Source organism: Triturus cristatus, chromosome 3_1 (genome assembly GCF_964204655.1).
Source record: "Triturus cristatus chromosome 3_1, aTriCri1.1, whole genome shotgun sequence".
In the NCBI taxonomy this organism is placed as follows: Eukaryota; Metazoa; Chordata; class Amphibia; order Caudata; family Salamandridae; genus Triturus; species Triturus cristatus.
In genome coordinates this window covers 452,783,758-452,793,231 of record NC_140583.1, presented here as the reverse complement: position 1 = coordinate 452,793,231, position 9,474 = coordinate 452,783,758, and positions in this window count along the sequence as shown.

Below are 9,474 nucleotides of genomic sequence, written 5' to 3'. Positions count from 1 at the left end.
TTCTTGGTAATATATTTAGGTCCTGATGAATGCCGAGTACCTCTGTTGACATTAGGCAGAAACATGTCGACCCACTTTCAGACCAATGACCACACGGCGAGGGAATAATAATTTCTCCCAATTGCGCCGTACACCTGTTTTTATAGACCATATAGTCTCCATAACCATTAAATAGAGAATGAGGTTACTATAATGGCTTTTAATCTCACTTATTCACTTTGGGCCCCACTTAGTTAGAAGTGCATCCCTGTCGTCAGGTGTATGCCCGCCCTCTATCAAACCAAGTTTTTAGAGGGCGAGGACTGGCCGATGATGAAGCATGACACCAGGTGGTGTGTGAGGCCAGTCCGTAATTTTTAGTGAGATGTCCACAGTCACATAACACTACTCAGCTGTTCTTTAGGTCATTCGGATAGGAGCGGCCCCATTTGTGTATATCTAAGAACAATTAGCTTCAAAGTAAGACATTACTTTGAAATACAATGTTTCTTTTGTTCAACTACCTTACTTGCAAAGCGCTCTGATACCCACAAGCGTCATGTTCGCGCTATATAAAACCTTCAAAATAAATGAAATAGTTTTCTCTCCTTGATTATTCCTTTTACAGACTAAACAGTGTAAATATCAGCAACATTTCTAAAAAAAATAATTTTGCAATGTTTCCTAAAGGTTTTGTGGGTGGAATCCATCCCTGAATTTGATTGTCCATGTAAATGGCATGCCATGGAATACTTCATTTAATTCAGCAAAATATACTTATGGTCAGGAACGACATAAAAATCCTTGTGAGTTTTCTTGTTGCTTAACTTTTCCCATTTTAAAGTTCTCATCTGTATCTTCCTCCGGAAGGTTTCTCGAATTGCTCAAAGAAGCTTGAAATGAACTTAACAAGAAACAATTACCTTTTTCCGTAAGTTGCGTAGAATTTATTCTCAATTTTTCTTATTCAGTTTCTTGAATCATTTTCAAGTTCACAGTACCTAGCCACCTCATCAGCATAATTGTTTTCATGGATGATCATATATTTTACAGCCTTATGGATAGCACACCCAATGGCAGCAATTTCTTTTGGCTGCTGTACTACTTTCAATAAATCATGTGTATAGAGACTATTCTTGATGGGAGCTCCAGAAGATATCATAAAACAGCTATGTGACCTCAGTTGACTAAAATCATGGACCACTCCATAAGCATATTGACTGTCTATATATATTATTACATTTAAATTTTCTGACAAGCAAAAAGCTCTTGTCAATACAGCTAACCCTCCCACTTGTGTTGAACTTACATTCAGCAGATGCTTCAAAATTTTCAAAAATGAAACATAATGCATAGGCAGCCTTGAGTGCTCAATATTGATCCATCAAGCAAAAATAATCAATAAACAAAATCAGATCAACCATTTCGAGAGGTATATCTTTGATATCTGGTCTTGGTATGGTACATAATTCTGTAACTTCAAAGCAGTCATGTTGTGGCTTGTTATGATAATCGCCATCATCATTTTCCCTGTCTTCACTATTTTTATTTGAAATTGTAAGCAGTGTTGCTGGGTTCAACAAATTACACCTCCTAATCGAGATTTTCGCAGCTACCAGTAGGACTTTTTCATACCTGGTCAATCAATTACTTGTTACATGGTGGGTTTGTGTTCATAAAATCTCAACTGAATGTGGGACATATGTCTCATCACAATCCCCTCACTTTGTTAAATTGTAATGCAAACATCTACAACTGATTTCAAATAACCTGGAAGACTTACTGCTACTGGATCCACCGCACCTGAAAGGTAGACCACAGGCCTCATTGCTCCTCCATGTTTCTGAGTAAGCATCAATAGTGCACACCCACCTTACTCACACCAATGAAGGAAGAAATTCTACTCGGTTTCTGTATCCCCATCACGGGAGAATCGCAAAGCCTACCAAGCATTTCCTGAAGAATCCCCTGCTCTATCATTGCTTCAATGACTGGCTTTATTCCTTCTTCGGTCTGTTTGAAAGTTTATACTGTTTAATTCTGGGGAAAAGAGCATTAGCCTTCACTCTAATTTTTACGGGTTTAGCACTTTTTATTAGTCTCTGCTCTTTACCAGAGAAACCTCGCACCTCTTCTTTGACAGCCTGTCTTGAATCCAGAGGTAAGTCATGTTCAGTCAAAGCTGGGAACAATTGAAATCTTGAATCCTGTGATATAATATTAAGCACTGAGTCATCTTCTTGGGTTTCAATTGCAATACCATCTGGTTTGCAGTAAATCACCTAGTTAATCTTGCATATCAAGTCTCTGCCCAATAAATTCACAGGACCTGAATCACACTAAATTAAGTGATGTTTTTTTTCCATTGGCCCTATTTTAACTGGGGCATCCGCTGTCACCAGGAAAAAGCCACTACAACGCACACATCGTGATGCCCTTACAACGTGGTCTTAACAACGCCCGCCTTGTTACCGCGTACTGCAATTACTACCCAAATCATTACATTGACTTGCAGTAGACGGCGTGCTAACATTAGAAATAGTATAGTTTACTATTCCAACACCTTCCCTACTGTTACGTAGGCTGGAGTTAGAATAGTAAATTATACATTTCTAATGTCAGCATGCCATCTGCTGCAAGTCAATGTAATGACTTGCTTAGTAATGGCTTTACGTGGTAACAACACGGTCTTTGTAACAACCGCATTATTATGGAACGAGTTGTGATGACTCGTGTTGTAACGAGTCATATTCCTATCACCTAGGTTAACAATTGATTTATTACTGATTCTTTTAGCTTGGACTTCTCTTCCAGAGAGGGGTAGGTTTGGGTCCTCCACAGAACGAACTGTAGAACCGGTAGCTCCTGTATCAAACAAAAAAGTAAAAGGGTAGTCATTGACTACACCATAAATGTGTGGCCCACTTTGGTCTACCTCAAGGGTTGCTCCAAGTGGTTAATCCTCCTTTACTCTCAGGCAGCGCCATTGTGAATTATTTCCTATAGAAAACAGGTAGCCTGGACTACATTACATTTTGTTCTTAATACTTTGCTGCAATACTGGGGCTGTAGGCATTGTCATGGAAAACTGTATCTTATCATGCACACACTACACAGAAGTCAGTTGGGCTAGGATAATTGACAAAGTGTCTTTCTGCATCTGGGGAACAAATTCTTTCTGAATTCTATCTGGATTGTGTCTACATTCCCGCTCCCAGAGCCAATTCTACCACAGAAATGACAAGCAGTGTTGTTCTTAAACATCTCAATGTTCTCATTCATTCCAGAATTATTCACCATCCCGTTTCCATTACCTTCCATCTACATTTCTGCATTTCTCATTTTCATTCCCTATATGGAGGGCATGTCACTCAGTCCAGCATTTCCAGGTTGCAAATAACCCACATCTGAACCTATTCACTGATTCCAGGCTCTTCTATCATATTGCTTCATCTGGGAAACAATCAGCTTCTCCTTGATTTTCTTTTGCTTTGCATCAAACCAATTACTACTGTATTTGGCAATCTGCAAACTGTCATCCATACTCTTTGTCTGAAACACATTTTACTTTGCTCTAGGTGTGTAATAATTTGTGCTTAAACATCTGCATAAGTCTCTCATAATAAGCTCCACTGACTCCTTTGGCTTTTGTGAAGTTATCAAAATCTTTGCCTAATTATTATCCTTATTATCCTTTCAAGCACCATTTCAAATGTTTATATTTGTTAGCTACCTTATCAGGAGGAGCGTTATTAGGTGCAATTCTAGCTGGTTCCTATTTTGACCACGCAACAGCAACTTTACATTCCAACCACAAATCACTAGGAACCACAATTTCAAACAACAAATTCATATCAGTCTTCAGCATTTGCAAAATCATATGACCTTCCTTCTACTACCTTTCAGGCTCTTCTCTCAATTTTTGAAGGTTTGCAAAAAAAGCATAAAGATCAATCTTCGTCCAAGGCACATGCACACAATTCCCTCAATGTACCTCTCTCAATGGAAACTTTAAAATTCTCCCTGTTTATGAATCACTTACTGACCCAGCCTCATGTTTTCAATTATATCTTTAATGTAGGCTCTTAGAGTCATTAACCCTAATTCCTTTAACTCATCATGAGTCAAATCCATTTAGAATTTTTTTCTCACATTTTTCATTTAGCTGATGTCAACATCACATTCATCAGCGAATTCTTCCAGTTTATCATGTGCCTCTTTGCACATCTGGCTGCTTCGTTGATCAAGGATCTCACTTTATTACCAGAGTCTGTCAATAATATGTTTAAATCAATTGTACCTCTAAAAATATTTCTCCAAATTAAATGTTTAAAAGTCCAACTTTAATAACTCTGTCTTCAGGAGGTTTCTCGATAACCTCTGGAGAGTCAGCTGAAACTAGAGAAACAGATGTAGGAACTCTACTGGCATTCTGTAATGCTGCTATTACAATTTCAGATGGGGCATTCCCTGTTGTACTCATAACCACAGATGTGGCTGGAACCTGTGTTTGAACACCCGCGCTATCTCCTGCTACACCAATATCTGGTACTTCACTAGAACCAGGGCCAGTCCCCTGTCCCTGCACCCTATCAGTATATGGGGGAGATCTAGAATTCAAAAGTTAATTTAAGAAGTTATCCTCCTCATCTGAATCTTGATTCAGCTCTTCTTCCTCATTAGATTTCTTTTTATCTGGCATTTCTTTGACTAAATAAGCATTTCACTTGCTTTGTCATTTTCTTTCTTTCTTTTTTTTTCAGCGAACCCATTTGTACAGCTCCTCAAGCTGTGTGGGTCTAAGTGACAACTTTCTGTGGTACATAGTCTGTCTCATGAAATCTAGTTTTCCAATGTAATAGGTACCCTCTAAAGGAAAATATAAGTCATTATCAGAAGCAGTATGTACATGCCATTCATACCTCCAAGTACACATATAAAACCCAGTGTCCGTCATCATTTTATATTCTGCCGTTCACTCAACAGGTAATATCTGACATTCAGTAGAAGGTACTATAGATACATTAGGCTTTTTCAAGACAGTACCCATTATTTTCACTCACAGTGATCTCAAAATCATACAAAATAAATCACAAAACAAACCAAGGAACAGCAACCAATCTCAGCTCCGTCAACGATCACCCTATAACAGGGCACCTATGTCAACAACAAATACATGATTGTGAGGCTTTGTGGTGATGTCTCACATATCCAAGCACAGCTCCCTGGCTGACTAACCATTCACAGTGCAGCTTCTCTGCAATTAAAGAAAAGAATTGCAAGCCCTTTACTCATTTAACATAAATCAAAATAAACCCTTTCTGCTCAACCTAAATAGGAAGCATTACGCAAGTTAAAGTAAAGTTATCCTCACAAACAATAAGAAATTAAGAGCTGCACCCTTTCGGTACCAGTTCAACTCAATTCACACTAAGCAAACCCCAGTCCAGTGGCAATCTACCCTGGCCTATACATTTACTCCTGTTCACCTACTTCCCTACATTTCAGGATTATTAATGAAACCCTCTTCTTTTGCAGAAATATGTCCACGTACTTTAATTTTCTCTGGCATATCCTCTTCTATCACAGACGACTTCTTCAACTCCACTTAACAATTTGGAGGTTGAGTGGTTGGGATTAAAAAAGCACCAACTTAAATTAGACAAACAGGCTCTCGAAAATGAAAACTCATTAGTTCAGAAACCCCTATCTGTATGTATATGGGGCCTCACAAGATAAACTACATTATGAAGACAAGAATCAATGACGCAGTATTGTGACAGTCCCCGTGTTGAAATCTGCTACGCTGCCAACATTTCAAACAGGAAGTGTTGGCAGCCATCTTGGGACCCAAGTCACACAAAAATGTTTACAATAAGTAAAAGGGAGCAGGGTATAAATACCCTTACCCTGATGTGTGGTGGTGGGGTACCACAGGGACCCTCCTGCGGATTAAAAACATAATTTGTGTTGCAATTGTGCTGCAAATTTGTGGGTGGATCCACAAATTTGCGGCAAAATGGAGAAATAAAACAAGCACAGTCTCCCACGCTTGTTTACATTTAGCCCCCGGTGGGCCAGGTCCTGGGGGCATGTGGGCATTAAAAAAAGACATTGAGGAGGCCCCACAGGGCCCTCCTCCTAGGGTCCTATTAGCCTTGGGAACCACCACCTACCTGGGGCTTTAATATTATAACAGAAGGGAGCAGCACAGAACACCTCCACAGACTCAAACAAGCCCCGGGGGACCACCTTTTCCCCCGGGCTTTACTTTTAAAAAGGAGGGTGTGCATGGAGCCCCTCCTGGGGCTGTTTGATGGCCTGGGGACCACCACCTCCCCGGAGCAAAATAAAATTAGAGGGGAGCCACGAGGAACCACCAAGCCCCAGGAACCACTACCATTCCGGGGCCTACAAAATAAATAGAAGTTAGCATGGTGGTGCTTGCCCATCTCCTGGGCCATAAACAGCCCAGGGGACTGCCGCCCCCCAAGAGATGACCTGTTCAGATCGATGGAGGGGGGCTGGGTAGCTCTCCTCCTGGAGCCAATTGTGGCCCTTGGGACTGCCACCCCTCAGGGCCTTCTCCTGGTATGTTCTGGGGTGCCTATCCCTGGGACATAGCTGTTTGCTTTCGCTAGGTGGAAGTAAACACTCTGGTTCCAGCGAGCGTGAGTTGTCAAATGCTCACCAGCTGTAAGCACAGGTTTCATCTCTTTACCTGCCACCAGACATTTGGGCAGGGAAAGAGATGAAATGATTGCTCTCCCACACAGGGAGGTTCATTTCTAGCAGCTCCCTTTGTGCAAGAGCGATGCTTACTCCCGCAGGAGGCGGGAAGCCAGCTGGGACCACATGGCCTTGAGGCTGCCCTTGGGGTTCCGAGAAACAAGAAAGCAGAAAGAGTCAGAATTAAGGTCAGGAACAAGCGAAAGGAAGCAGAACAAAGGCCAGCAATGAGCAGAAAGAGGCTAAATAAATGTGAAATACAAGCAGAAAGAGGCAGAATAAAGGTCAGAAATTAGCAGAAACAGGCAAAATAAAGATCAGAAAAGAGCAGCAAGAGACAGAAAAAATGTCAGAAATGAGCAGAAAGAGGCAATATAAAGGCGAGAAACGAGCAGCAAGAGGCGGAATAAAGGTGAGCAACGAGCAGAAAGAGGCAAAATAAAGGTGGGAAACTAGCAGAAAGAGACCGAATAAAGGTCAGAAATGACAAAGAGGCAGAATAGAGGTGAGAAAAGAGCAAAAAGAAGCACAATTAAGGCACAAAATGAGCAGAAAGAGGCAGAATAAAGGTCAGAAGGGAGCAGAAAGAGGCAGAATAAAGGTCAGAAATGAGCAAAAAGAGAAAGGCTAAATAGAGGTCAGAATCTAGCAGCAAGAAGCAGAATAAATATCAGGAGAGAGCAGAAATAGGCAAAATAATGGCCAAAACGAGCAGAAAGAGGCAAAATAGAGGGCAAGAGCCCGCAGAGAAGTCAGAAAAATTAGCAGAGAATGAGCAGAGGAGACAAAACCGAAGATAGCGGACTGCGGGCAAGCTGAACCGGAGGACCATAACAGGGATAGCTGGCACAAGGACCTGCTCCTGTGTGCTCCCCTACTTATTTTTACTGTGCACCCACTGAGAGTCTCACTTATAAACTCACATATCCACTCAAACATACTCACACACTCATGCTCCCACTCACAGATCCATTCAAGCACTCACAGACCCACTCAGAGACTCATGCAGCCACTCACAGAACCACACAGAGACTCATGTACCCACTCACAGACCCACTCAAAGACTCATGCACCCACTCAGAGATGCATGTACCAACTCACAGACTCATGTACCCAGTCACAGACTTACCCAGAAATTCGCGCACCGAATCACAGACCCACTCCGATATTCACGCACCCACTCAGAGATGGAGTCACTGTATGTGGTGCACACTATAGTATCTGACTCTTAGAAGGATAGGCATGAAGAAAATGGAGCTATGAGTGTGGTTTAACCTTTTTAATATACAGCAGTGTTGTTTGGCATCAACATGACAGTTGTCACACATCCAACGCAGACAAGGATTTCTGGAGGTGAACGTTTTTCAGACTGTGTCTGATGCTGTGTATTTTTTGTGCTAATGGTTGTCACTAGATTCCTCATCACAATCCAAGTACTGTTTTGAGCAGACACATGGCTGCTTGCAAGAAAATGGGTACCTGCATTCTCTCCATGTTATCAGGGAAAACTGACTAAACATGCCACATTTGAGGATTGGATCAGGTGTGATGCTCCATCACACATGTGAGTAGGTAATGTAGGCCCTAATCCTGCTGACATAGCATAGTAAGCAGTTATGAAATCGTTCATGTTTCAGACTTTACATTTGTAAGTTAGTACAATGAAAATATGCTCATGAGCATCTGCACCAAAAGGCTGGAAACATGTTCATTTCATGTAGACAGTAGCGGGTTATCATGAAGACTCAGGGGCATATCAGCAACAACTGGTGATAATTCTCACTAAGCGCACTTAGCACTAGGATAATTATCACCGGTTAGCGTGGATTTTTATCGCTGAGATAGCGTGCTATTAGCAACGCTTATCTCAAAAGCGATAAAAATCCTAGCGCTAACTGCTAAATCAGAGATTATTGCTGGAAACACAGTGATAATCCCACGAAGTTTGGTGATAGCTTGCTGATAGGGCCTCACATACTTAGCCATGATATCCACCTTCCATAGAATATCATGGCTAAGTCAGTTTCAAAGCGGTACAAAAGGGGGTGGTGATGGACAGAGCATCAGAACCATTCAAACACTCACACCCAGTCAACACATCTGGGTTTGATCCATCACCGTTCTTTAGCCCACTCTGCCACCCCAGTTCAGACATGGACATATGCAAATCAGTCTGACCCTGTGCCTCATGGGAACAGTCCAGCCCGAACTGCCAAGCCATGCCTTCCCTGGACCGGAAACAAGCTTCCTAGGACCAGTTTCTGGCATTTCATCCGTCTTCAGCCAGGCTTGCTTGAATCCAGTAGCAAAGTGAGCAAGGAACTCAATGTCTGAGCATACCCTGCCAAATTATGGCGAACAAAGCTGTACAAAAGGGGGTGGTGATGGACAGAGCATCAGAACCAATCAAACACTCACACCCAGTCAACAGATCTGGGTTTGATCCATCACCGTTCTTTAGCCCACTCTGCCACCCCAGTTCAGACATGGCCATATGCAAATCAGTCTGACCCTGTGCCTCATGGGAACAGTCCAGCCCGAACTGCCAAGCCATGCCTTCCCAGGACCGGAAACAAGCTTCCTAGGACCGGTTTCTGGCATTTCAGCCGTCTTCAGCCAGGCTTGCTTGAATCCAGTGGCAAAGTAAGCATGGGACTCAATGTCTGAGCATACCCTGCCAACTTATGGCGAACAAAGCGGTACAAAAGGGGGTGGTGATGGACGGAGCATCAGAACCAATCAAACACTCACACCCAGTCAAGAGAT